Here is a 25,542-nt window from a genome sequence, read left to right as displayed (position 1 = left end):
GAAGGCATAATACAAAGGTTCATGTGGAACAACAAAAGACCTACAATAGCCAAAACAATTCAAGGCAAAAAGCAATGCAGGTGGATTATAATATCAGACTTCAAACTCTATTATAGACCCATCATAACAAAAACAGCATGGTATTGGCACAAAAATACACCAGAAGATCAATGGAACAGAAAAGAAGATCCAAAAATAAAACCACATACCTATAGTCAACTTATATTTGACAAAGGAGCCAGAGATATACAGTGGAACAGACACAGCCTATTCAATTATTGGTGCTGGCAAAATTGGGCAGCCACATGCAGAAAACTAAAAATTGATCCTAGCCTTTCACCATGCACAAGCATTAACTCAAAATGGATCACAGACCTCAATATCAGACCTGAAACCTTGAAACTGTTACATGATAGAGTAAGAGAGACACTGGAACTCATAGGCACAGGCAAAAACTTCCTGAACAGAGTCCCAGGGTCACAACAGATTGGAGAGAGACTCAACAAATGAGACTACCTAAAAATGAAAAGGTTCTGCACAGACAAAGGCATAGCTACTAAAGTAAAAAGACAGCCAACCAACTGAGAAAAGATATTTACCAAGAATACATTAGACAAATGCTTAATATCCAATATCTACAAGAAACTAATCCCCCCAAACCCAACAAACCAATCACTAAATGGGCAAAGGAACTAAAGCGAGACTTATCAAAAGAAAAGGTTAAAATGGCAGAAAAACATGAGAAAATGCTCATCATCCATAGTCATAAAGGAAATGCAAATAAAAACAACCCTAAGATACCACCTTACTCCAATTAGAATAGCCAAGATTATGAACTCAGATAATGACAGATGCTGGCAGGAGAAAAAGGAACCCAACTGCACTGCTGGTGGGATTGTAAGCAAGTTCAGCCACTCCAGAAAGCAGTGTGGAGGTTTCTTAAAGAACTGAAAATAGACCTTCCCTATGGTCCCGCCATACCATTCCTGGGCATCTATCCTGAACATCATATCATAACCCAGGATATGATAAGGACACCTGCTCAGCCATGTTCATCTCTGCACTATTCACAATAACCAAGTGATAGAATCAATCCAGATGCTTTACTGCAGATGAATGGATACAAAAAATGTGGTATATACACACAATGGTATTCTACATAGCCAACAGACAAGATAAAATAATGGCATTTGCAGGGAAGTAGATGAATCTAGAGCGAATCATGTTGAGTGAGACAAGTCAAGGCCAAAGGAACAAAGGCTCAAGGTATCCTTAAAACTTAGCTAATAGATCCAAACAGTACAAGAGCAATGACTCAATATTTGTGTACCTGATGCTATGGACATAGTATTGGAAATATAAACACAACTACATAAACAAAAAACTTTATGACTTTATACACATAATGTTTTATTACATAGATTAATATGTATCTATAACATACAAACCCTCAGCCTAATTTTAATTTTGTTCTAAAATCTAAGTGCCAGTGATTGTAGCTAGAGATTCCCTTCTTGAATATTTGTTTGTTAAATACATCATTTGAAATATGATGTAAAAAATCAATGTTAATAAATTCTTTAATAATACATAATACATAAATAAAAATTAAAAAATAAAAGTAGGGCCTGCAGTTTGGCCTAGTAATAGAGTGCTTGCCTAGCATGCACGAAGACCGAGGTTTGATTCCTCTGCACTACATACATAGAAAAGGCCGGAAGTGCCAGGACCAGTGGCTCAAGCCTGTAATCCAAGCTAGTCAGGAGGCTGAGATCTGAGGATCCAGGTTCAAAGCCAGTCCAGGCACAAAACGACCTGAGACTCTTATCTCCAATTAACCTCTAGAAAATGGGAAGTGGGGCTTGGCTCAAGGGTAGGGTGGTAGCCTTGAGCTGAAGAGCTCAGGAACAGCTCTTAGGCTGAGTTCAAGCCCCATGACCCACCGAAAAAAAAAGGGAAAAAGAAAAAGAAAGAAAGAAAAATGAAAAAGCCAAAAGTGGTGCTATGGCTCAAGTGGTAGAACTCTAGCCTTGAGAAAGCCCAAGGAGAGTGTTCAGGCCCCAAGTTCATGGCCTAGGACTGGCAAAAAAATAAGCTGGGTGTGGTAGCTCATGCCTGTAATCCTAATTACTCAGGAGGCTGAGATCTGAGGATCATGATTCCAAGCCAGCCCAGGCTCTAAAGTCCATGACTCTTCAATTAATCACCACAAAACCAGAAGTTGTGCTGTAGCTCAAGGGGTGGGGTGGTAGCCTTGAGCTCTTCAGTTCAAGGATAGCACCCAGGCCCAAAGTTCAAGTCCAACAACTAACAAAAATAAATAAACGGGAAAAAATGCATCAGAATGCTATTAGTCTTCTTAACATCAACATGAGAAACAGAATGATGAAGTAATATTTTCAAGTATTAGGAAAAAAAGATAGCTCTAAATTTTCTTTCTTTTTTTGTGTGGGTCATGGGGCTTGAACTCGGCCTGGGGGTTGTCCCTGAGCTCTTAAACTCAAGGCTACACCCCTATCCCTTGTAACTCTAAATTTTTACATTTACCAAAACTGTAATTTAAATATAAAGATACAATGTATTCTCAGATCTTGTAAGTCTCAGCCAATCATTATAAACATTCAATTTCTTTTTCCCCCCCTTCTTTATTTGTGCCATTCCTGGGGCTTAAACTCAGGGCCTGAGAACTATCCATAAGCATTGCCAATCTGGGGCGTGAATTCAGGACCTAAGCACTGTCCTTGGGCTTTCCTCAAAGATAGCACTCTATCACTCGAGCCATGGCTTTTCTATGTGTCTGGCTTTTCTATGTATGTGATACCGAGGAACTGAACCCCAGTCTTCATGCATGCTAGGCAAGCACTCTACCACTAGGTCAAACTCCAGGGCCCATCCCTACGCATTTTTGCTCAAGGATAGCGCTCTATCATTTGAGCCATATCTCTACTTCTGGCATTTTGTGGCTAATTGGAGATAAGAGTCTCTCAGGGGCTGGGGAATGTGGCTTAGAGGTAGAGTGCTTGCCTAGCATGCATGAAGTCCTGTTTCAATTCCTCAGTACCACATAAACAGAAAAAACAACTGTGCCCAGGCCCCGAGTTCAAGTAACAACAACAAAAAAAGTCTCACATACTTTTCCTATATGGACTGGCTCTTAACTGTGATCCTCACATCTCAGTCGCCTGAGTAGTTAGGAGGATTATAGGCATGAGCCACTGGTGCCTGCCGGGACTCAACTTCACACTGTCTCTCACCAACTCATTTCTTTATTTCCTTTGTTCCAAGCTTATATTCCATCACCAAAAATTATAAACAGTCTCTACACCAAACTCCTACTCCCTTTCTTCTTTCTAGCTTTGAAGTACTCCTTGGCTGACCACAGTACAGTTTAACTAAATATAGTTCTCTGTCTACATCACACTGTCATACCTGTGGAGTTGAATGCAGCCTCAGGAAAACATGAACTTGCTGACTGGTTTCAGTTTAAGTAATCATTTACCTTAAGTGCCCCAGCATGCTGCCTGGAAAACATATTTCTCTATAATATATTCACTCTGGCTTATTATACAACAATTCTGTGTTTTTTTTCCCCTGTCTACTTGAATATCTAAGACCTCTTTCATCTTCATTCTTAGCTGACTTGTTTTCTTAGACATTGGAAGCAATCATTGTTAATTATACATATTACACATATTTCAAGGACAGTGCTCAGACACTGAGTTCAAACCCCAGGACTGGGGGTGGGGGAAATAGTCTCACAGACTTCCGACCCAGGTGCAATCTTCAGGACTCAGGAGCCTGATATCTGAGGGTTGCAGTTCAAAGCCAACCCAGGGAAGAAAGTAACGGGTCTCTTATCTCCAATCAACTATCAGAAAACCTAAAGTAGCATTGTGATTCAAAGTGGTACAGAGCTAGCTTTGAGCAAAAGAACTCAGGAACAGTGCCCAATCCCTGAGTTCAAGTGCCATGAAGTAGCAACTGGGAGGATGTTGGTTCAAGAATAGCCAGAGCAGAAAGTTTTTGAAAACTCCAACTCAATTAATAAAAAACAAAAATTGGGGCATGGCATGTGCCCAGCATTCTAGTTACAGAAGAAGTATAAATAAGATGGCCAGGATCCAGGCTGGCCCATGTAGAAATGCATGTGAGACTCTATTTGAAGAAGTAACTAAAGTAGAAAGGTTGTATGACTTAAGTAGAAGAGGATCTGCCTAGCAAGTGCAAGACCCTGAGTTCAGGACTGGGATGATGGCCTAGTGGTAGAATGCTTGCCTAGCATGCACCAAGCCCTGGGTTCAATTTCCCAGGTACCACATTCACAGAAAAAGGTGGAAGTGATGTTACGGCTCAAGTGGTGGAGCGCTAGCTAGCCTGGAAAAAGCTCAAGGACAGGGGCCAGGAGTTTTCCCTAGTGGTGGAGTGCTTGCCTAGCATGCACGAAGGCCAGGTTCGATTCTCGATACCACATACATAGAAAAGCTAGAAGTAGTGGTGTGGCTCAAGTGGTACAGTGCTATCCTTGAAAAAAAAAAAGCCCAAGGACTGTGCTTAGGCCTTGAATTCAAGCCGCAGGACTGAAAAAGGGAGGGAGGGAAGGAAAGAAGGAGAGAGGGAAGAAGAGAGAGGACTGAAGGACAGTACCCAGACCCTGAATTCAAGCCCCAGGACTGGCAAAACAAACAAACCAAAAAACCCAAGTGACATTAAAAAAAAAAATTGTATAGGGCCAAGAGTTTGGCCTAGTGGTAGAGTGCTTGCCTAGCATGCGTGAAGACCCAGGTTCAATTCCTCAATACCACATACATTAAAAAAAAAAAAAAGCCAGAAGTGGTGCTGAGGCTCAAGTGGTAGAGCTCTAGCCTTGAGAAAGTCCAAGGATAGTGCTCAGGCCCTGAATTCATGCCCTGGGACTGACCAAAAAAAAAAAAAAGTAAAGTGCCAGGTATGGTGTCAGAAGCCTATAAATTCTAGCACATGGAGGTGAAGACAAGATAGTTGAGTTGAAGCATTTGAGATCAGCCTTGGCTACACAGAAAGAACCTATCCAGAAAAAGACCTTGTCTCAGGTGTCAATAGTTCACAGCTGTTACTCAGAAGGCTAAGATTTGAGATCACAGTTCAAAGTCAGCCTGGGCAGGAAAAGTATATGAGACTTTTATCTTCAATTAACCCAAATTAGAGATAAGAAGGTAAGATATAGAAGTTAAGCTGTGGTTCAAATGGTAAGACACTAACTTTGAGCACAAAAGCTCAAGGACAGTGGTCAGGCCCTGAGTTCAAGCCCAGAACCAGAAGAAAAAAGGTCCTACATCAATCTTCACACAGTTATAACTAATGATTAATTTTCAGTCCTTATCTTTTTTTTTTTTTTAAAGTGGGTCATGGGGCTGGAGCTCTGGGCCTGGGTTCTGTCCCTGAGATCTTCAGCTCAAGGCTACTTCCCTACCCCTTTAGCCACAGTACCACTTCCCCCTTTCTAGAGATTAATTGAAGGTGAGTCTCACAGTGTTTAGTGACCTGGGTGGCTTTGGGCTGGCTTTGAACCTCGATCCTCAGATCTTAGCCTCCTGAATAGTGTAAGTCACCACACCCAGCTTAGTCCTTATCTTTCCTGAGCTGTCAGTGGATCTGAAACTGCTAAACACTTTGGGATTTTTTTTTTTCATATGACTTACATAACATATTTTCTTAGTTTGCTTTCTACACTTCTACATCTTCTTGATGGCTCCCTATCTCCCTACCTCAAAATGCTATAGTAGATTAGAACGTACTCCTTGGATTCCTTTCCTTACTATATTCCCTTGATAGTCTTAGGGCTTTTAAATTGTACATGTATGCTGAGGACTCCAAATTTTGATCTCAGGTTTGAGTTTGACTCCTGCTACTGGGAGCACAAAGCTCCTCTCCCTACTTGATAGCCACTGCCAAGCCCCTTCTCTCATCCCTTACTTCCTGTCCTCTCTTCTTCCTTCCTCATCTCTTAAGGCCTCCAGAAGGTATTAGGTTTGCTCCCCTCTTCCTCTTCCTCTTCCTCCTCCTCCTCCTTTTCTTCTTCTTCTTCTTCCTCCTCTTTTCTTCTTCTCCGTCTCAGTCTCCTTCTTCTTCTTCCGCCAGTCTGGGGGCCTGAGCTCAGGGCCTGAGAACTGGCCTTGGACTTTCTCAAGGCTAGAGCTCTACCACTTGAGCCAGAGTACACTTCTGGCTTTTTCTATGTATTTGGTACCAAGGAATCAAATCTGGGTCTTTGTGCATGCCAGAAAAGCACTCTACCACTAAGCCAAATTCCTGGCCCGACTTCCTTTCTTTTTTATGTGTGCCAGTTTGGGCGCTTGATCTCAGGGCCTAGGCAATGACCCTAAGCTTTTATGCTCAAGGCTAGTTCTCTGTCAACTTGGAGATAAGTGTCTTACAGACTTTCCTACCCAAGCTTGTTTAGAACTGCTATCTTCAGATCTCACCTTCCTGAGTAGCCAGAATTATAGGTATGAGCCACTACAACCTAGCACCAATCCTATTTCTTATGCTTTGACCTTGACAATACTTTCTCCTTCAGATTCACATGTGTATTTGTTTCTTTTGTGGGACAGTACTGGTTTAAACTCAAAGACATCTACATGCTGGACAAGGCACTCTACCCCTTAAGCAATGTGCCATATCTATATCTATATCTATCTATCTATCTATCTATCTACCTATAATTTGTGGGTCATGGGGCTTGAACTCTGGGCCTGGGCGCTGTCTCTGACCTCTTCAGCTCAAGGCTACTGCCCTACCCTTTGAGCCACAGTCTCACTTCCGTTTTTTTAGTGATTAATTGGGGATAAGAGTCTCCTATTCTTTAGTACCTGAGCTCTCAGCCTTCTGAGAAGCTAGGATTACAAATGTGAGCCTCTGTGTCTGGCTACACTATATATGGTCTTTTTATTCATACTGACCATGAGCCCCCCTTTTATATTTCCTGTATAGCTGGTGTCATGAGCAGGAGCCATTGTGCCTAGCTTTTTTTTTTTTTTCCAGTCCTGAGGCTTAAACTCAGGGCCTGGGCACTGTTCTTGGATTTTGTCAAGGCTAGCTCTCTACCATTTGAGTCACAGCACCACTTCTGGCTTTTTTTGTATACGTGGTACTGAGGAATCAAACCCATGGCTTCATGCAAGCTAGGCAAGCACTCTACCACTAGGCCATGCTCCCAGACCTATCTTTTTTCTTTCTTTTTTTGGGGGGGGGGGTAGTCCTAGGGCTTGAATTCGGGGTTTGAACACTATCATTGGACTTTTTCAAGGCTAGAGCTCTACCACTTGAGCACAGCACCAATTTTGGTTTTTATCTGTATGTGGTACCAAGGATTTTAACCTGAGTTTTTGTGCATTCTAGGTAAGCACTCTACCACTAGGCCAAACTCCTGGCCCCATTTCTTTTCCTTTTCTTTTTTTCCTTTTCTTTTTATAAATTGGCTGAAATGATAAGAAACTATTTTCTTTTTTTCCAAACTTTTTTTCAAGGCTGTCCTTGAAATACAATATTCTTGTACTTAGCCTCCCAAATAGACACAATTATAGTTGTGACCCACTGTACCTGGCCTCTTTTTTTTTTTCTTTTGCCAGTCCTGGGCTTGAGCTTGTTTATATTTTTCTATGCCTAATATAAAATATATTGCTAGACATCAGTTGTTGTTTTTTCCTTTTTGCCAGTTCTGGGACTTGAACTCAGGACCTGGGCACTGTCCCTGAGCTTCTTTTGCTCAAGGCTAGCACCTCTACCACTGGAGCTATAGTGCTTCCAGCTTTTTTTTTTGGACAGTTCTGGAGCTTAAACTCAGGCTAAGCACTGTCATTGGGCTTTTTTTTTTTCTTCCGTATATGTGGTACCAAAGAATTGAACCCAGATCTTTGTGCATGCTAGACAAGCACTCTACCACTAGGGCAAACTCCAGGCCCCTACTTCCAGCTTTTTCTGTTTATGTGATATTAAGTAATCAAACTCAGGGCTTCATGCATGCTAGGCAAGCTTTCTACCACTTAGCCACATTCCTAGTCGTAGACATCAGTTTTTATGTCCATGATACACATAACGTTTTACATGTGAAAATGTTAGCATCATAAAGGTAATAAATCTTTGAGAAAAATATCGAATTGTTTAGAGCTTAAGTTGATGATGCTGGCTCATAATCTGAAGGAAAATTAAGCTAGATACATCCAGCACTTGACAAAATGCACTTCAGTTGGATTAAAACTCAATAATAACAATAACAACAATAATAATAACATAGGTAGGTACTGGAGGCTCATGTGATAATCCTAGCCACTCAGGATGCTAACATCTGAGAATCACAGTTCAGTGCCAGGCTGGGCAAAAAAAGTCCATGAAACTTTCATCTCAAATAACAACCAGAAATAGAGTTGTGGCTCAAAGTGCTAAGAGTTCTAGCCTTGAACAAAAGACAAACGAGCTCAAGGACAGTGCTCAAGCCCTGAGTTCAAGTCCCACAATAACAAAAAAAAGGTGGGAAAAAAACCCCTATGGAAACAATGTTGAAGAAATAAAGGCTGGGAATGTGACAGAGTGGTAGAGTGCTTCCCTAGCATTCATGAAGCCCTGGATTTGATTCCTCAGTATCACATATACAAAAAAAAGTTGGAACTGAGCTGGGCGCAGTGGCTCACGCCTGTAATCCTAGCTACTCAGGAGGCTGAGATCTGAGGATCACAGTTCAAAGTCAGCCCGGGCACTAAAAAAGATGATGAGACTCTTATTTTCAATTATTGTCTAGAAAAGGGGTAGGGTGGTAGCCTTGAGCTGAAAAGCTCAGGGACAGCTCCCAGGCCCAAAGTTCAAGCCCCATGACCCACAAAAATAAATAAGGAAAGAAAGAAAGAAAGCAAGCAAGCTAGAAGTGATGCTGTGGCTCAAGTGGTAGGTGCTTGTCTTGAGGTTCAGGGACAGTGTTTAGACCCTGAGTTGAAAGCCCAGTACTAGCAGGGGGAGACGAGGAGAAGAAGGTAAAGGATGAAGAGGAAGAGAAGAAGAAGAAATAAAAATTGGGTGCTGGTGGCTCATGTCTATACTACTAGCTACTCAGGAGGCTGAGATCTGAGGATCCTGAGGATTAAGGTTCAAAGCCAGCCTGGGCTGAAAAGCCCCCTTGAGACTCTAATCTCCAATTAACCGCTCAGAAACCGGAAATGGTGATATGGCACAAGTGGTAGATCATAGGGCCAGGAGTTTGGCCTAGTGGTAGAGTGCTTGCCTAGCATGCAGGAAGACCCAGGTCCGATTCCTTGGTACCACAAACATAGAAAAAAACTAGAAGTGGTGCTGAGGCTCAAGTGGTAGAGTTGTAGTAGTCTTGAGAAATCCCAAGGACAGTGCTCAGGGCCTGAGTTTAAGCCCAGGACTGGCCAAAAAAAAGTAGTAGAGCATTACCCTTGTGCAGAGTCAGACCCTGAGTTTGAGCCCCACATTGACAAAAAAATAGAGCTTCTTGGTGCCTGTGCCTCTCACATGTAATCCTAGCTATTCAGGAGGCTAAGACTTGAGGACTGCCATTGAAACTAGCTAGAAGTAGAGCTAAGGCTTAAGTGCCAGAGTGTTAACTCTGAGTGAAAACAAAAACTCAGGGACAGTGTCTAGGCCCTAAGTTCATATCCCAGTACGAACACACATACACACACACACACATATGAATTATTTACTGTAGTACCAAATTTAAGATGTAGATATTGGGCTGCGAGTCTGGCCTAGTGATAGACTGCCAAGCATGCAAGAAGACCTGGGTTCAACTCCTTGATACCACATACATAGAAAAAGCCAGAAGTGGTGCTGTGGCTCAAGTGGTAGAGCTCTAGCCTTGAGAATGCCCAAGGACAGTGCTCAAGCCCTGAGTTCAAGCCCTAGGACTGGCCAAAAAAAAAAAAAAAAGGCAGATATCAAAACTTGGTATGAGTGTATGAGAACAGTGACATCTTGTGGCCAGAATGCAGAACTGTAACAGTTTGGGGATGTTCCTCAAAAGTCCATGGTGAAAGTGTGTGTTGATTCCATTTCCTAGAAAACAACTATATAAAACAACAGCAATAATAATAAAAATAATAAAACTGTTAGTTGATGTAACACAGAATTTTTTTTCTTTTTACCAATCCTGGGACTTGAGCTCAGGGCCTGAACCCTGTCCTTGGACTTAAGGCTAGAGGTCTACCACTTGAGCCTCAGCAACCTTTCTGGCTTCTTTCTATGTATGTGTTACCTAGAAATCGGACCCGGATCTTTGTGCATGCTAGGCCAGTACTCTACCACTAGGCCAAATTCCCTGCCCTATTTTTTAAAAAAAATATTTTAGCCTGGCACAGTGGCTCACGCCTGTAATCTTAGCTACTCAGGAGGCTGAGATTTGAAGATTGAGGTTCAATGCCAGCCCGGGCACTAAAGAATGTGAGATTTGTACCTTCTATCTGGCGAATATAATGTAAACCTTCTATTAATTACAATTTTTAAAAAATTTGGAAAAGAAAAAAAAAGAACATGAGACTCATCTCCAATTAATCACTAAAAAATGGGAAGTAGGGCTTAAGGGGTAGGGCAGTAGACTTGAGATGAAGAGCTCAGACCCAGGGGTAGGGTGGTAGCCATAAAGGTTTTGGGGCTTAAACTCTGGGATGTGGCGCTTAAGGGGTAGGGCAGTAGACTTGAGATGAAGAGTTCAGGGACAACACCCAGGCCCAGTGGTAGGGTGGTAGCCACAAAGGTTTTGGGGCTTAAACTCTGGGCCTCAGGCATTGTCCCTGAGCTCTTCATCTCCAGGTTAAACTCTACCACTTTGAGCCACAGTGCCACTTCTGGTTTTAAATTGGAGATAAGAGCCTCACAGACTCTTTGTGCCTGGGCTGGCTTAAAAGTGTGATCATCAGATCTCAGCCTCCTGAATAGCTAGGATTACAGGCATGAGCCACTGGGGCCCAGCTTCCTTTGATTGATTGATTGATTGATTGATTGATTATGTGGGTCATGGGGTTTAAACTCTGGGTTGGGGTGCTGTCCTTGTGCTCTTCAGTTCAAGGCTACAGCCCTACCCCCGGGCCTGGAAGTGTCCCTGGGCTCTTCAGCTCAAGGCTACCGCCCTACCTCGGTAGCCACAGCCCCACTTCCCATTTTCTAGTTATTATTGGAGATAAGAGTCTCACATTCTTTAGTGCCTGGGCTGGCTTTGAACCAAGATCCTCAGATCTCAGCCTCCTGAATAGCTAGGATTACAGGTGTGAGCCACTGCACCCAAATCCTTTGGTTTATTTTTTAAGACAGAGTCTCACTACACAGGCTATGTTAGCCTGAAACTGAAGCTATTCTGGCCTCTGCCTCTCATTCTCCCCTAAGCCACCACACCCTGCTTCATTTCTTTTTTACTTCAGGTGTTTTGTTTGTTTGGAGGTTGTTGTTATGGAAGCAGTACTGTGGACTATCCTAGGGCCTTACATATGCTAGGCAAGAACTCTACCATTTGAACCTTCAGCATTCTCTTTGAAGTTACTAGTTATTTCAGAAATTAAATCTAACAGCCTTTTCTGCTCAGGCTGTCCTTGAACCATGAACTCTAATGGCTCAACTTCCTGAGTAGCTAGAATTACATGCATGAGATACTAGTGCCTAGCTTTATCCTAGTTTTTGTGTTTTGCTTTGTTTTGTTTTTGGCCAGACCTGGAGCTTGACTCAGGGCCTAGGTGCTGTTCCTGAGCTTGCTTTGCTCAAGGCAAAACATTCTACCACTTGAGCTGCAGTGGCACTTCAGGCTTTTTTTGTTTATGTGGTACTGAGGAATGGGACTCAGGGTTTCATGCATGTCAGGCAAACTCTACCACTAAGCCACATTCCCAGCCCTCCCAATAGTTTTATCCAAGGAGCAGGTACCATACATAAAGAACAGAAGATGTAGACTGTGGAAGAAATACAGCAAAATAGGGCAACAAATTAGGTGAGCATATAATATATGCATTGTGCTTTATATAAACACAACATTAAAATAAAGACCTTGTTGGGCACTAGTGGCTCAAGTGTATATTCCTAGCTATGAAGAGGCTGAGATCTGAGGATCACAGTTCAAAGCCAGCCTGGGCACAAAAGACTGAGACTCTTATGTCCAATTAACTACCAAAAAACCAGAAGTGGTACTGTTGCTCTAAGGAGTAGAGCACTAGCCTTGAGCTGAAGAGCTCAAGGACAACGCCCAGGCCCAGAGTTCAAGTCCCATGACCAACAAAAGAATAAATAAATAAAATAGATACTTAAAACTATTTATGCAATAAACAAGTGAGTGAAGCATGATGATTATAGGCATATTTGCCCAATTTTAGGGTGGCAGCCTTCATCTTGGGCATTTACAGGTTAGGCCCTGTCACAGTTGCCCCTTCTCACCCAAGCTGCACATAACCCAGCCCCAAGTGCATCAGCAACATGCTGTCGCCATAGTACAGGTGCCCACTACTGGACACATGCTATCTTTAAAGTCCAGATTCAAGGTGCCCAGACCTGACTATGTGCACTAGTATAGAACGTTGTTTTCCTGTTGATAAGCCAGCTATAGGATGTTTGGCCGTGGTCAGCTGACATCTCCAGGATCCTGCTATAACTTCAAAGATTTCCTGCTCCCAGCCCCTTTTCTGGTCTCTAGCTTCCAGCACCCTATAATTATCTCTACTGCCTGAGATCAATTTGCTATTCTCTATCCCATGAGAGATCGGCCTGTCCACTCTGGTGGACATTAAACCTTGTTTTCTTCTACATTATTTGTGTCCATGTGGTTTTCTGGGATGGTATTTATAATTATGAATTCTGTAATTTCAGCATTCAGGAGACTGAGACAAGACTGTAAGGAGCTCAAAGCCAGCCTGGGCTACAGAGCAAGACACTCAAAGAAACAAAAACAAAAAACAACAGGAAATGTCTAGGTTGATGTGACAGTTCCTATGCATACTCCTAAAACAATACAAAGCATAAAGAATGAAAATTAGGGGCCAGGAGTATGGCCTAGTGGTAGAATGCTTGCCTAGCATGTATAAAGACCTGGGTTCAATTCCTTGGTATCACATACATAGAAAAAGCCAGAAGTGGCTCTGTGGCTCAAGTGGTAGAGCTCTAGCCCTGAGAAATCCCAAGGATAGTGTTCAAGCCCCAGGACTGGCAAAAAAAGGAAATGAAATTAAGATTGCCATGACTCATATTAAATATTGGAAAAAAATTCTACAACTGTGAATTCACACATGAGTACATGAGTTAGGAAAAAGTACACTGGAGACCTCACAAGAACCCCAAATATATGGAGGTCACTGAAATTGTTTAAAAGAGCAGGAGAAGATGGAAGAGTCTCACTTTATTGGAAACAAATATTATATTATCAAAGAGTTCTTTCCCAGAAAGAAAACCTATCCATACTGTGAATAGCTGAGAACTGGTCTGAAACCTGTCATATTAATATGGGCAACAGGAATCAAAAGAACCTGGAAAATATATAGGAACAAGGGAAGTAGTTTTGATTAAATGTTTTTTGTAAGGCATAGGAGCTATGGAAAGTAAATAATGGCTCCTGTTAATAAGTCACTGGAAAAACAAAGGAACAGGAGAATAAAGGAAAAAGAAATCAAAGGAAGAATACCATAACAACAGAAGAGGGAGCCAAGGAGCTGGGTAAAAAAAAAATGGAAGACTCAAAACCATTCTCTCTGGAAGCACTGTTTAAAACTGATCCTGAAAATTCTGACATTCAAACATGAATAACAATAACTACAAAAATTCAGTATCCCCAAATTACTACCAAAAAAGAAAACATGAGAAATTGTATCCAAAGTAGGAAACAAAACTACAAAGCATCCAAGTGTAGAAGATACTCTAGTGTGTCCCTGGAAACACATTTCACAAGTGAAGCAGTCATACTGCAGTTGTGAATTGTGGTGACTGAATCCTTCTCTGAGAATTTTATTCTCTGAGGAACAAAACTTCATCACCTAAGATTACATACACTCTTTTTCCCGAAGATCTGCCTATCACAGTGACTGGCTTATTCCAGGATGCAAAAACCTTTAGATATACATAGACATATTGGAAGGGCTATTTTATTTCAAAGCTCCTTTGGGAAGAGGTGATTTGTTGCAATCACATTATCCTACTGGCCTGTGACAGCAAACTATTAAATTTTTAGGTTCTGTGGTAACAGGTTGTTAATGTTGCCATTATTAAATTTTAAATAATAATTACTTAAGCTTAATTATATTAAATGTAATTATATTTGAATTTAATTATATTCAAAACCAAGATAACAAAATATACCAACACTTATACTTCATAATTCTTTTACGACATTTAGTGTTATCTCTATGGTATGGGTTATTTCTATTGTATGTGCATGGTCATTATTATCCATTATTTTCCCTTAATGTATGTTTAGTAACATTCTGTTGCCATCTCAAAATTTGCCATAATAGAAGTATGTACAGTATTTATTAGAAATTATCAAATGTTGACCTAGTGGTAGAGTGCTTGCCTAGCATGCACAAAGACCTGGGTTTGATTCCTCAGTACCACATACATAGAAAAAAGCTGGAAGTAGTGCTATGGCTCAAGTTGTAGAGCTCTAGCCTTGAGAAAAGTCCAAGGACAGTGCTCAGGCCCTGAGTTCAAGCCCCACAACTTACAAAAAAAAATTATCAAATGTTATAGATCAAAGCTGTTCCTCTGAGAACTCAATGTCAAACATTTACCAGTACATAGTTGAATTCAGCTGCTATTTTTTGTTCAGTTCTTCTTCCTTCACTTTGTCATCACAAGTGTTGATCCCAAAAGTAGTCTCCAAAAAACTTCCTGCACACACATCTGTGTCTTAAGGTGATGCGACCTGAAATCAACAACAAAAAGAATAGTTTAGTCAAAGCCAGTGGCTCAGTCCTGTAATCCTAGTTACACAGGAAGCTGAGATCTGAAGATGAAAGTTTGAAGCCAGCCCAAGTTGCAAAGTCCATAAGATTCTTATCTCCAATTAATCACTGAAAAAATGTGGAATTGAAGCTGTGGCTGCAGAAGTAGAGCACTAGCCTTGAGCAAAAGAAGCTCAGGGAAGGGGAAGCTGGGTGTGGTGGCTTTCACCTACAAACTTAGCTACTTAGGAGGCTGAGATCTGAGGTTCAAGGTTCAAAGCCAGCCCCAGCACAAAAGGACCTGGGACTCATATCTCCAATTAACCTCTAGAAAACTGGAAGTGGGGCTTGGCTCATCTTGAGCTGAAGAGCTCAAGGACAGCACCCAGGTCCAGGGGTAGACTGGTAGCCTTGATCTGATGAGCTCAGGGACAGCACCCAGGGACAGTGCCCAGGCCAAGTTCAAGCCCCATGACCCACCAAAAAAAGAAAGTTCATGGAAGCTGAGGCATCATTGGCTCATGCTTATAATCCTAGCTACTCAGGAGACTGAAGATCTGAGGATGGAGGTTCAAACCCAGCCTGGACATGGAAGTCCAGCATTCAAGCCTCATGAGCCACAGGAAGAAAAAAAAAAAAAAAAAGAAGCTCAGGGGCTCCGAGACGGTGCCTAAGCCCTGAGGTTCAAGTCCCAGGACCAACACAAGCAAAAAAAATGAATAGTGTGAACCAAATGTATAATAGATGGAAATAAGAAACATCAGGAATGTTTAAAGAAATTAAAAAACAATGACATAGAAACCAAATATGTGGGGCACCCATGGTTAATACCTGTAATCCTAGCTATTCAGGAGGCTGAGATCTGAATATCATGGTTCAAAATCAGCTGGCACAGGGAAGTCTGAGAGACTCTTTTGCATTTGTTTGTTTTGTTATTTGTTTGAGTCAGGGTTCTATTTGTGTTTTTTTTTTTAAATATATTTAAGATTAAAGTAAGACCACGAGTGTGGCCTAGTGGTACAGTGCTTTCCTAGCACGCATGAGGCCCTGAGTTCAATTCATAGATACTACACACACAGAAGAAGCTGGAAGTGGCACTGTGGCTCAAGTGACAAAGCACTAGTCTTGAGCAAAAAGTGTCCAAGGACAGTGCCCAGGCCCTGAGTTCAGTCCAGGACTGGCAAAAACAAAAAACAAACAAACAAAAAAAACAGACTAAACTAGAAGCAAACCAGGTATCAATAATCCTTTACACCGGTAATCCTCACTACATAGGTGCTTGAGATCTGAGAACTGTGGCTTTCATCCAATCCAGGTAGGGAAGTCCATGGGACTTTTATCTCCAATTAACTACTAAAATACAGATGTACAGCTGTGGCTTAAGTGGTAAAGCTAACTGAGTGAAAAAGCAACAAAACCGTGCCCAAACCAAGACTTATTTCAAGCTCTAGTACTGGCATGTGCGTGCGAGCACACGCGCAAACACATGCACGCATGCATGCACACACAATTTGGCACCTTAACTTTAAAAATGGAGCAGAATCAGGAAGGTCATTTTCACCTTCCTTTCAACCTTTACCCTAGAGGCAAATTATAAAATCCTTCTTGGAGAGGCAATTTCCTTAGAACTAAAAGAAAGAGAGGGATATACTTATCTCAGAAGACATAGGGATAGAGACAAGAATGTGAATAAACAGGTCTTTCTAAATTCCTGTAGATTTTATTCCCAATAGATCACAACCCTTTGTCCTACAATCCCAGTGACTATTGATATTTCATCAAAATAAGCTTGAAAGCACACCTTTCCCTAGGATCTTCATTTATGAAGGCTGCTATGCCGTGTCAAATTTGTTTATTTATTTATTTTTGCCAGTCATGGGGTTTGAACTCAGAGCCTGGGCATTGTCCTTGAGCTTTCTCAAGGCTAGTGCTCTATCCCTTGAGAGCCACAGCACCACTTGAGGCTTTTTCTGTGTATGTGGTACAGAAGAATTGAACCCAGGGCTTCATACATGCTAGGCAAGCATTTTACCACAAGGCCAAATTCTCCGCCCTCATGTAAAATTCATATGAAACAAATTTGTATCCTTCTCTCTTGTGAAATTTTTCTTGTGAATTTTGTGAAGTTTTCTACTTTAGAATTCTAATCCATGAATTTGCATGGTTGAGAAAACTTCATTCCTTTACAATAATATTTATCTGAAAATTTGGAATAAGCAAAAATGAGAGAAGGGAAAGATTAAAAGGTGAAAAGTGAGGGTGAAAGATGGCATTTAAAACCAGGTCCTTTTATTAATTAAAAACAAATTAGGTTGGGTGCACATGGCTCAAACCCATAATCCTAACTACTCAAGAGGCTGAGATCTGATGATTGCTGTTCAATGCCAACCTGGGCACAAGAATCCCTAAGACTCTTTTCTCCAATTAATCTAGAGAAAACAGGAAGTGGATCTTTGGCTAAGAGTGCTAGCCTTGAGCTGAAGAATTCATAGACAGTGCCCAGGCCCAGAGTTCTAACCTCCAAATGGACTAAAAACAAACAAAAAACCACAACACTAATCAAACTATCTTAAAGCACAATATTCAGTCTCCCTTCAATAAATATAATGAAAAATCCTCTCATTGAAAGGAGACAAATTGAAAATACCTAACACTCCTTTCAGGATAAAAGAATCTGTGGAGGCTGGCAGTTTGGCCTAGTGATAGAGTGCTTGCCTAGCATGTAAAAAGGCCTGGGTTGGATTCCTCAGTGGTACATACATAGAAAAAAGCTGGAAGTGATGCTGTGGCACAACTGGTAGAGTTCTAGCCTTGAGTAAAGTACAAGGACAGTGCTCAGGACCTGAGTTCAAGCCTCATGACTGGCAAAAAAAAAAAAAAAATCTATGGTTGGCTGACCATTCTAGAACCAACTGTCAGGGCTCAAGGAGCACAAACTTCGATCACATTTAAATGAATTAAATGATCTGCCCTCACAGATGAGGTGAATTCCCAAAAGGATAGAGCCTGGGTGAGAATGATTTCTCTGTTATTCGAGATGCATTATTCATATTTCCTACCACATGCTTCAATATGACCCAGTATTCAACAAAATTCTCTTGTCCAATGAACTTAGTTTTTTAAAAATATTTTAAATATTAGGACATAGGATAGGTTGATAAGATTTTTTTTTTTTTTTTTTTTTGCCAGTCCTGGAGCTTGAGCTCAGGGCCTGAACACTGTCCTTGGGCTTTCCTCAAGGCTAGCACTCTACCACTTGATCCACAGCACCACTTCCAGCTTTTTCTACATATGTGGTACTAAGGAATTGAACCTGGGTCTTCGGGCATGCTAGGCAAGCACTCTACCTCTAGGCCAAACTCCTGGCCCGGTTAATAAGATTTCTAATGATTACAATAACTAAAACTTTTCATTGGTTGTATTCTGCTCTATAATTTATTTTCAAAAATAAGGTCGGGGGCCTGGAGTTTGGCCCAGTGGTAGAGTGCTTGTCTAGCATGCATGAAGGCCTGCCTGAAGGCCTGGGTTCGTTTCCTTGGTGTCATGTACACAGATAGAAAAAAATGGAAGCAGTGCTGTGGCTCAATTGGTAGAACTCTAGCCTTGAGAAAGCTCAGAGACAGTGCTCAGGCCCTGAGTTCAAGCCCCAGGACTAGCAAAATTAATAAGTAAATAAATAAAGCCAATTAAAAACACATGATGGGCTGAGACTGTGGCTTAGTGGTAGAGTGCTTGCCTAGCATGTTAGAGCACTAGCCTTGAGCTTCAAAAGAAGTTCAGGAACAGTGCCCAGGCTCTAAGTTTAAGCCCCAGGGCTGGTAAGTAAATAAACAAATAAATAAAACACATGATATCAAAGAGTAAGGCTGAGGTTAACTATATAGAATGTATATGGAATGTGTTTGTCAGTTTTTCTTTGCTATGACCAATACCTGAGAAACAGCTTGAGGTGGGGGAAGGATTTATTTTAGCTGATGGTTTCACAGATTTTAGGAGAGAGAGGGAGAAAGAGAGAAAGAGAAAGGAGGCAGGGAGGGAAGAGGGAGGGGAGAAAGAGATGCCTGTGGGTCATGGGGCTTGAACTAGGCCTGGGTGCTGTCTCTGAGCTCTTTAGCTCAAGGCTAACCCCCTACCTCTGGTCCTGGGCATTGTCCCTGAGCAGTTCAGCTCAAGGCTAATGCTAACCATTTGAGCCACAGCCCAACTTCCCATTTTCTAGAGCTTAACTGGAGATAAGAGTCTCAAGTCCTTTGTGCCCATGCTGGCTTTGAACCTTGATCCTCAGATCTTAACCTCCTGAGTAGCTAGGATTACAGGCATGAGCCACCACACCTGGCTTCCTTTGCCCCATTTATTCCATCCAGGTCCCCGATCTATAAGTGCTACTCACATTCTCTGGGTGTTGCTCACATTCGGGGCAGGTCTTTTCCCATTTAATCCTCTTTGAAAACATCCTTATAGAAGTCCCAGTGGTGTTTTATTTATCTCCTAATCAAGTTGACAGTGAAAATTAGTAGTAGTAGTAGTCATGGGGCTTGAACTTGGCCTGAGTGTTGTCCCTGAGCTTATCAGCTCAAGGCTACCTCCCTACCCCTGAAGCCACAGCCCCACTTCCTGTTTTCTAGTGATTAATTGGAGATGAGTGTCTGGGCTGGCTTTGAACCTTTATCCTCAGATCTCAGCCTCCTGAGTAGCTAGGATTACAGGAGTGAGCCACCATGACTGGCTGAAAATTTAGCTTTACAAATACTTTCTATTAACTTTAAATATTTGTACAGATTTTTAATTCAACATGCTAATTTATGACTACAATGAATAATAAAGAAATTTAACACGGAGACTACAGTCAGATAAGTCATTTAACCATTTTTTCCTTTGGTTTCATTTTATTTATTTATTTAGACAATCCTGGGGCCTGAACTCAGGGCCTGAGCAATGTCCTTGAGCTTTCTTTTTTTTTTTTTTTTTGGCCCCTTTCTCTTTCTGGCCCCGCTCGCTCCGGCCCGGCTAGGCCCCCTTTCTAGCTCCGGCCCCGCTCGCTCCGGCCCCGCTCGCTCCGGCCTCCTTGAGCTTTCTTGAAGCTACCGCTCTACCACTTGAGCCACAGCACTATTTCTGCTTTTTCTGTGTGTATGTGGTACTGAGGAATCAAATCTAGGGCTTCACACATGCTAGGCAAGCCCTCTACCACCAGGCCCCATTCCCAGCTCTCTGCTTTGGTTTTTTAATTTCTAAAATGGTATTCACAATATTCAACCTACATCATCAGGTTACAATGAGCAATAATGTTGGTTGAGGTCATTTTAACAAAATTTACAAATTGCAGACTATGTTCTTCTGTAAGGGCTAGCAACCAATTTTCTTTTATTTTATTTTATTTATTTATTTTTTTTGCCAGTCCTGGGCTTGAGCTCAGGGCCTGAGCACTGTCCTTGGATTTTCTCAAGGCTAGAGCTCTACCACTTGAGCCTCAGCACCACTTCTGGCTTTTTTCTATGTATGTGGTACCAAGGAATCGAACCCGGGTCTTCATGCATGCTAGGCAAGCACTTTAACAACTAGGCCAAACTCCCAGCCCTAGCAACCAATTTTCTATGAGTCAAATCTGGCCCATGAGATAACTTTTTTATTTATTTATTTATTTATTTATTTATTTATTTATTTATTTATTTATGTCAGTCAAGGTGCTTGAACTCTGGACCTGGGTGCAATACCTAAGCTTTTAAGGTCAAGGCTAGTGCTCTACCACTTTGAGCCACTGCACCACTTCTGGTTTTCTTGTGGTTATTTGGAGATAAGAGATTTTTTTGTTGTTGTTCTTTTGTTTTTTTTCAGTTGTGGGACTTGAACTCTAGGCCTGGGACTTAAACTCAAGGCCTGGGCGTTGTCATTGAGCTTTTTAGCTCAAGGCTACTGCCCTATCCCTTAAGCCACAACACCACTACGTTTTCTGGTGGTTAATTGGAGACAAGAGTCTCTCAGAAGCCTGGTGCGGGGACTCACGCCTGTAATCCTAGCTACTCAGGAGGCTGAGATCTGAGGATCACAGTTCAAAGCCAGCCCGGGCACTAAAGAACAAGAGACTCATCTCCAGTTAATCACTAGAAAACAGAAAATGAGGCTGTGGATTCAAGTATAGGGCTGTAGCCTTGGGCTGAAGAGCTCAGGGTCAGCACCTAGGCCCAGAGTTCAAGCCCCATGATCACCAAAAAAAAAGAAAAAAAATCTCATAGACTTTAGTGCCTGGGATGGCTTTGAACTGAGATCCTCAGATCTCAGCCTCCTGAGTAATAGAATTACAGGCATGAGCCACCAGTACCAAGCAGCATGTTTTCTGTTTTTTGTTTTTTCTTGTGGGTTATGGGGTTTGAACTCTAGGCCTGGGGTCTGTCCCTGAGCTCTTCAGCTCAAGGTTAGCCCTCTATTCCTTTAGCCACAGTACCACTTCCCCTAAGTTTTTACAGCCTAGTGTAAACACAGGTGATGTGCGCGCGTGCGTGCGTGCGTGCGTGCGTGCGTGCGTGCGTGCGTGCGTGTGTGTGTGTGTGTGTAGTTTTGTTTTTTGCCAGTCCTGGAGCTTGAACTCAGGGCCTAAGCTCTGACCTTGGGCTTTCCTCAAGGCTAGAGCTCTACCACTTGGGCTACAGCACCACTTCCAGCTTTTCTATGTATGTGGTAGCAAGGAATTGAACCCAGGTCTTCATGCACACTCCCTGCCCCAGTTTTTATGTTTTCCGAAGAATCAAGGGCTGGGTATGAGTGGTTCATGCCTTTATTCATAGTTACTCTGATGGCTGAGGCTGAGATAAAAGGATCTTGAGCCAAAGCTAGCCTTGGGGTGGCTGGGAGAGGCTGAGATAAAAGGATCTTGAGCCAAAGATAGCCTTGGGGTGGCTGGGAGTTTGGCTTAATGGTGGAGTGCTTCATACATAGAAAAAAGCTGGAAATGGTGCTGTGGCTCGAGTGGCAGAATGATAGCCTTGAGCAAAAAGTTTTCAAGGACAGTGCCCAGGCCCTAAGTTCATTCCCAGGACTGGCAAAAATAATAATTATATATTTATATATATATACATATATATATGAAATAAATCATCATTTACAGGGTAAATTAAATACAAATTCACATATATATATATACCTAGATATATGCAAACACACAAAGGGTTTTGTGTATTTTTTGTGCCAGTACTGGAACTAGAACTCAGGGCCTTGTGTTCTCACTCTTTTATTTTTTCTCACTGCTGGTGCTCCACTTTCCCTTCTAGTTTTGCTGGTTATTTGGAGATAATAGTCTCTTGATTTGTCTAACCACCAGGATGGATTCAAACTGAGATCCTTAAATATCAACCTTTTTTTGTGGCAGGGGAGGGGGAGTTCTGTAGCTTGAACTCAGGACTTGGAAACTGCCCTTAAGGTGCTTTTTTGTTGGGGGGGGGGGTTGTTCTACCACTTGAGCCACAGTCCCTCTTCCAGCTTTTTCATGGTTCATTGGAGATAAGACTTTCACAGACTTTCTTCCCCTGTGTGTCTAGACCCAATCCTCATATCTCAGTCTCCTGAGTAACTAGGCATGAGTAATTACAGGCATGAGCCCTAAGCCTAAGGAGACAGAATCTTGCTACATAGCACAGGCTGACCTCAAATACATGATTCGCTTGCCTTAAATTCCTGGAGTTGTGAGATTATAGGTTAGGGTTATGGGTATGTATTCGTATGCCCAGCAAAGATTGCTGAGCACAATGACATTATGTCATTTTTTTTTTTTTTCCAGTCCTGGGCTTGAGCTAAGGGCCTAAGCACTGTCCTTGGACTTTCTCAAGGCTAGAGCTCTACCACTTGAGCCTCAGCACCACTTCCAGCTTTTTTTCCCCCTATGTATGTGGTACCAAGGAATCGGACCCCGGTCTTTGTGCATGCTAGGCAAGCACTTTAACCACTAGGCCAAACTCCCGGCCCTATGTCATTATTTTTCATGGCATTAGAATTATTCTGGAAACAAAACTTTTTTTGCCAGTCCCAGGGCTTGAACTCAAGGCCTGGACACTGTTCTTGGACACTTTTTGCTCAAGGCTAGCAATCTGCCACTTAAGCCACAGCACCACTTCTGGCTTTTTCTGTGCATGTAGTTCTGGGGAGTCAAGCCCAAGGCTTTGTGCATGATAGGTGAACTCATTACTACTAGGCCACGCTCTGCCCTCACCATATATCTATATCTATATCTATATCTATATCTATATCTATATCTATATCAGATAGATCTATCTCTCTATATATATATATGTACATACATTCACATACCTGAGCACTATCCTTGGGCTTTCTCAAGGTTAGAACTCTACCACTTGAGCCATTGCACCACTTCCAGCTTTTTCTATATATGTGGTACCCAGGAATCGAACCCTAGTCTTCGCACATACTAGGTAAGCACGCTTACCACTAGGTAAACTCCTGGCCCTGACCCATATATTTTTGAGCTTTAGATCCAATGCATTATATAACAGAATTTCTGTACTGGTGAAAAAAAAATTAGATTCTGCGTTTAAACCCATGCTTGTCTTACTGGAAGCCTAGTTATAAGGCCCAACTCTTACCTTTTATATGATCATTATCAGGGGATACAGGATATCATACGTAATATATAGTACATAGAAAATCTTATCCTCATTTTGTTTTTCAGGTGACTAGAGTTAGTGATACAGATAGAAGGTAATACGATGAGTCTAATTAAGATGTTTTTATGTTTTGTTCCATATTTTCAAAATGAAAATAAAACTTTTTGCACAATTCCCAAAGTATCTGTTATTTGCTAAGAAGGTTATGAAGAACCTCATACTACATATCTAGGGCATTTATTGGGGGATTTTTTTTCCCCCTGTTCTTTGGAATATAGTTAATTGTGAAAGGGAAGGTATCTTGATGAGGTATTCGAAGGAGCCAAAGCAGTTTACCTAGGCAGTACCACTGCCTCATTAGGATAGAGGTGGGAGGTGACCAGGAGAGCCAGAATCTGGTAATTTAAGGTTACAGACTCTAATAATAAGTGTCTTTGAATTAAAAAAAAAAACCTGCAGTAAAGAGAACATAATTAAATTACATGAGGACAAAGAGGGACAGAGAAAGACTAAAAGGTGCTCTCAGGTCAGCCTTCCACTACAGCCGGGTACTGTTCTCAGAGAGTTCCCTAGAGAGTCTTCTACCATCAAGTGACATTTGAGGTATTAAACATGTGAGATGGGATTGGACACTGTGAGCATATGATCCTTAAGGGGCTGACAGAGCACTCTTCCTGCTGAACTAGTTTCTTATCCTAGAGTCTGATCCTTGAGCTCAGGTGTTCTGTTCTCTTACACTTTTCAAACTTGTATCATTCGGTTACAAGAAGAAAGAAAGAACTAAGAGATTGGCTTCTGCTGTGGGGCATGCAATTCACTTCCAGAAAACTTCTCAGCCTGGACGATGGGAGAAAGAAATCTACACTTTCTATGTACTATATGCTAAGCAGAATACTAGCTGTCATTTGACTTAATCCTTATAACACTATCATCTAAATAGTGTTACTACAAAAGAAGAAACTGAGGCCTTCAGAATCTAAGAAACTTGTCTCCTTAATCAAGATTATGAAGTCAAAATGTAAAATGTAAATGAATTCTGAACACAAAGTTCATGCTTATCCTGCTAGAGTAAGGCTCTCTACCAGTAAGTGGTTAGGACTGTGTGTCTGCTTTCTTAGTAATGCCTCATCTTTGACGCTGGTATTATTCCAACAGAACAGTGACTTCACTGAAGCAGTTTAATATTCTATATTATTTAGAATCCTAAAATATCCCAAAGGTGGTGCCCACAGGAATGCTAGTTTATATAGGCTTAAAATCTTAACAGTAAAATGAAACACACCAATCTTGCCAACAATGTTTTTTAAAAGGAAAAAAAATCACTTCCTCCTTCATTTATTGGAATTGCTTGGAAGCAGAAGTCAGGAAATCCCCTTCCTTGACCTGTGGTATTTATGTGGTTGTTGTTCCCAAAGTACAGAATTTTTTCTGGTTTGCCCTTTGCAATCTCCAATATTTTGTATTCATTAATAGGACACGATTTTGGTTATTTGAAAACTTTCCACAAGACTGAATTTTGCTCTTTTTAAAAATATATATTCTGAAAAAATAAACTATGGGCTGGGAGTTTGGCCTAGTGGCAAAGTGCTTGCCTAGCATGCACGAAGACCCAGTTCAATTCTTCGGTACCACATACCTAAAAAAAGCCAGAAATGGTGCTGAGGCTCAAGTGGAGAACTCTAGCCTTGAGAAAGTCCAAAGACTGTGCTCAGGTCCCGAGCTCAAGCCCAGGAATGGCAAAAAAAAAAAAAAAAGAAAAGAAACTATAAACAAAGAATATCCTGTTTCTTCCAATACATAAAAATTTACATATATTACAATAAAAACTTAATATCCTAGAAACTACAAGAAAATACCTTTAATATACACATATATTTCTAGTTAAAGTAACAGAGGTTCAGAAAGAACACAAATTATTCACATGTATGGAATTCAGTTCTTTTTAGAATAACCAGGAATAACTTCAGGTTTTTGTTTTTTTTGGTTTTTTTTCTTTCCCTGTGGGTCAGGATGCTTGAACACAGTCTAGGTGC

General features: G+C 41.5%; 1 long non-coding RNA gene across 1 annotated transcript in view; it reads right to left on the bottom strand.

Moving 5' to 3' along the window:
* Nucleotides 1–25,542, bottom strand: part of LOC150066823 (uncharacterized) — a 91,029-nt gene that overhangs the window by 57,064 nt on the left and 8,423 nt on the right. The window contains exon 2 of the long non-coding RNA XR_016533719.1: nucleotides 14,745–14,878. This is a non-coding gene — a long non-coding RNA (uncharacterized LOC150066823). The remainder of the gene's footprint in view (nucleotides 1–14,744; nucleotides 14,879–25,542) is intronic.

The sequence above is a fragment of the Megascapheus bottae genome, chromosome 2, assembly GCF_031878675.1.
Source record: "Megascapheus bottae isolate mThoBot1 chromosome 2, mThoBot2.hap1, whole genome shotgun sequence".
NCBI classification, from domain to species: Eukaryota; Metazoa; Chordata; class Mammalia; order Rodentia; family Geomyidae; genus Megascapheus; species Megascapheus bottae.
Note: the sequence above shows the minus strand (reverse complement) of the source record. Positions and strands in the feature narration are given on the sequence as shown.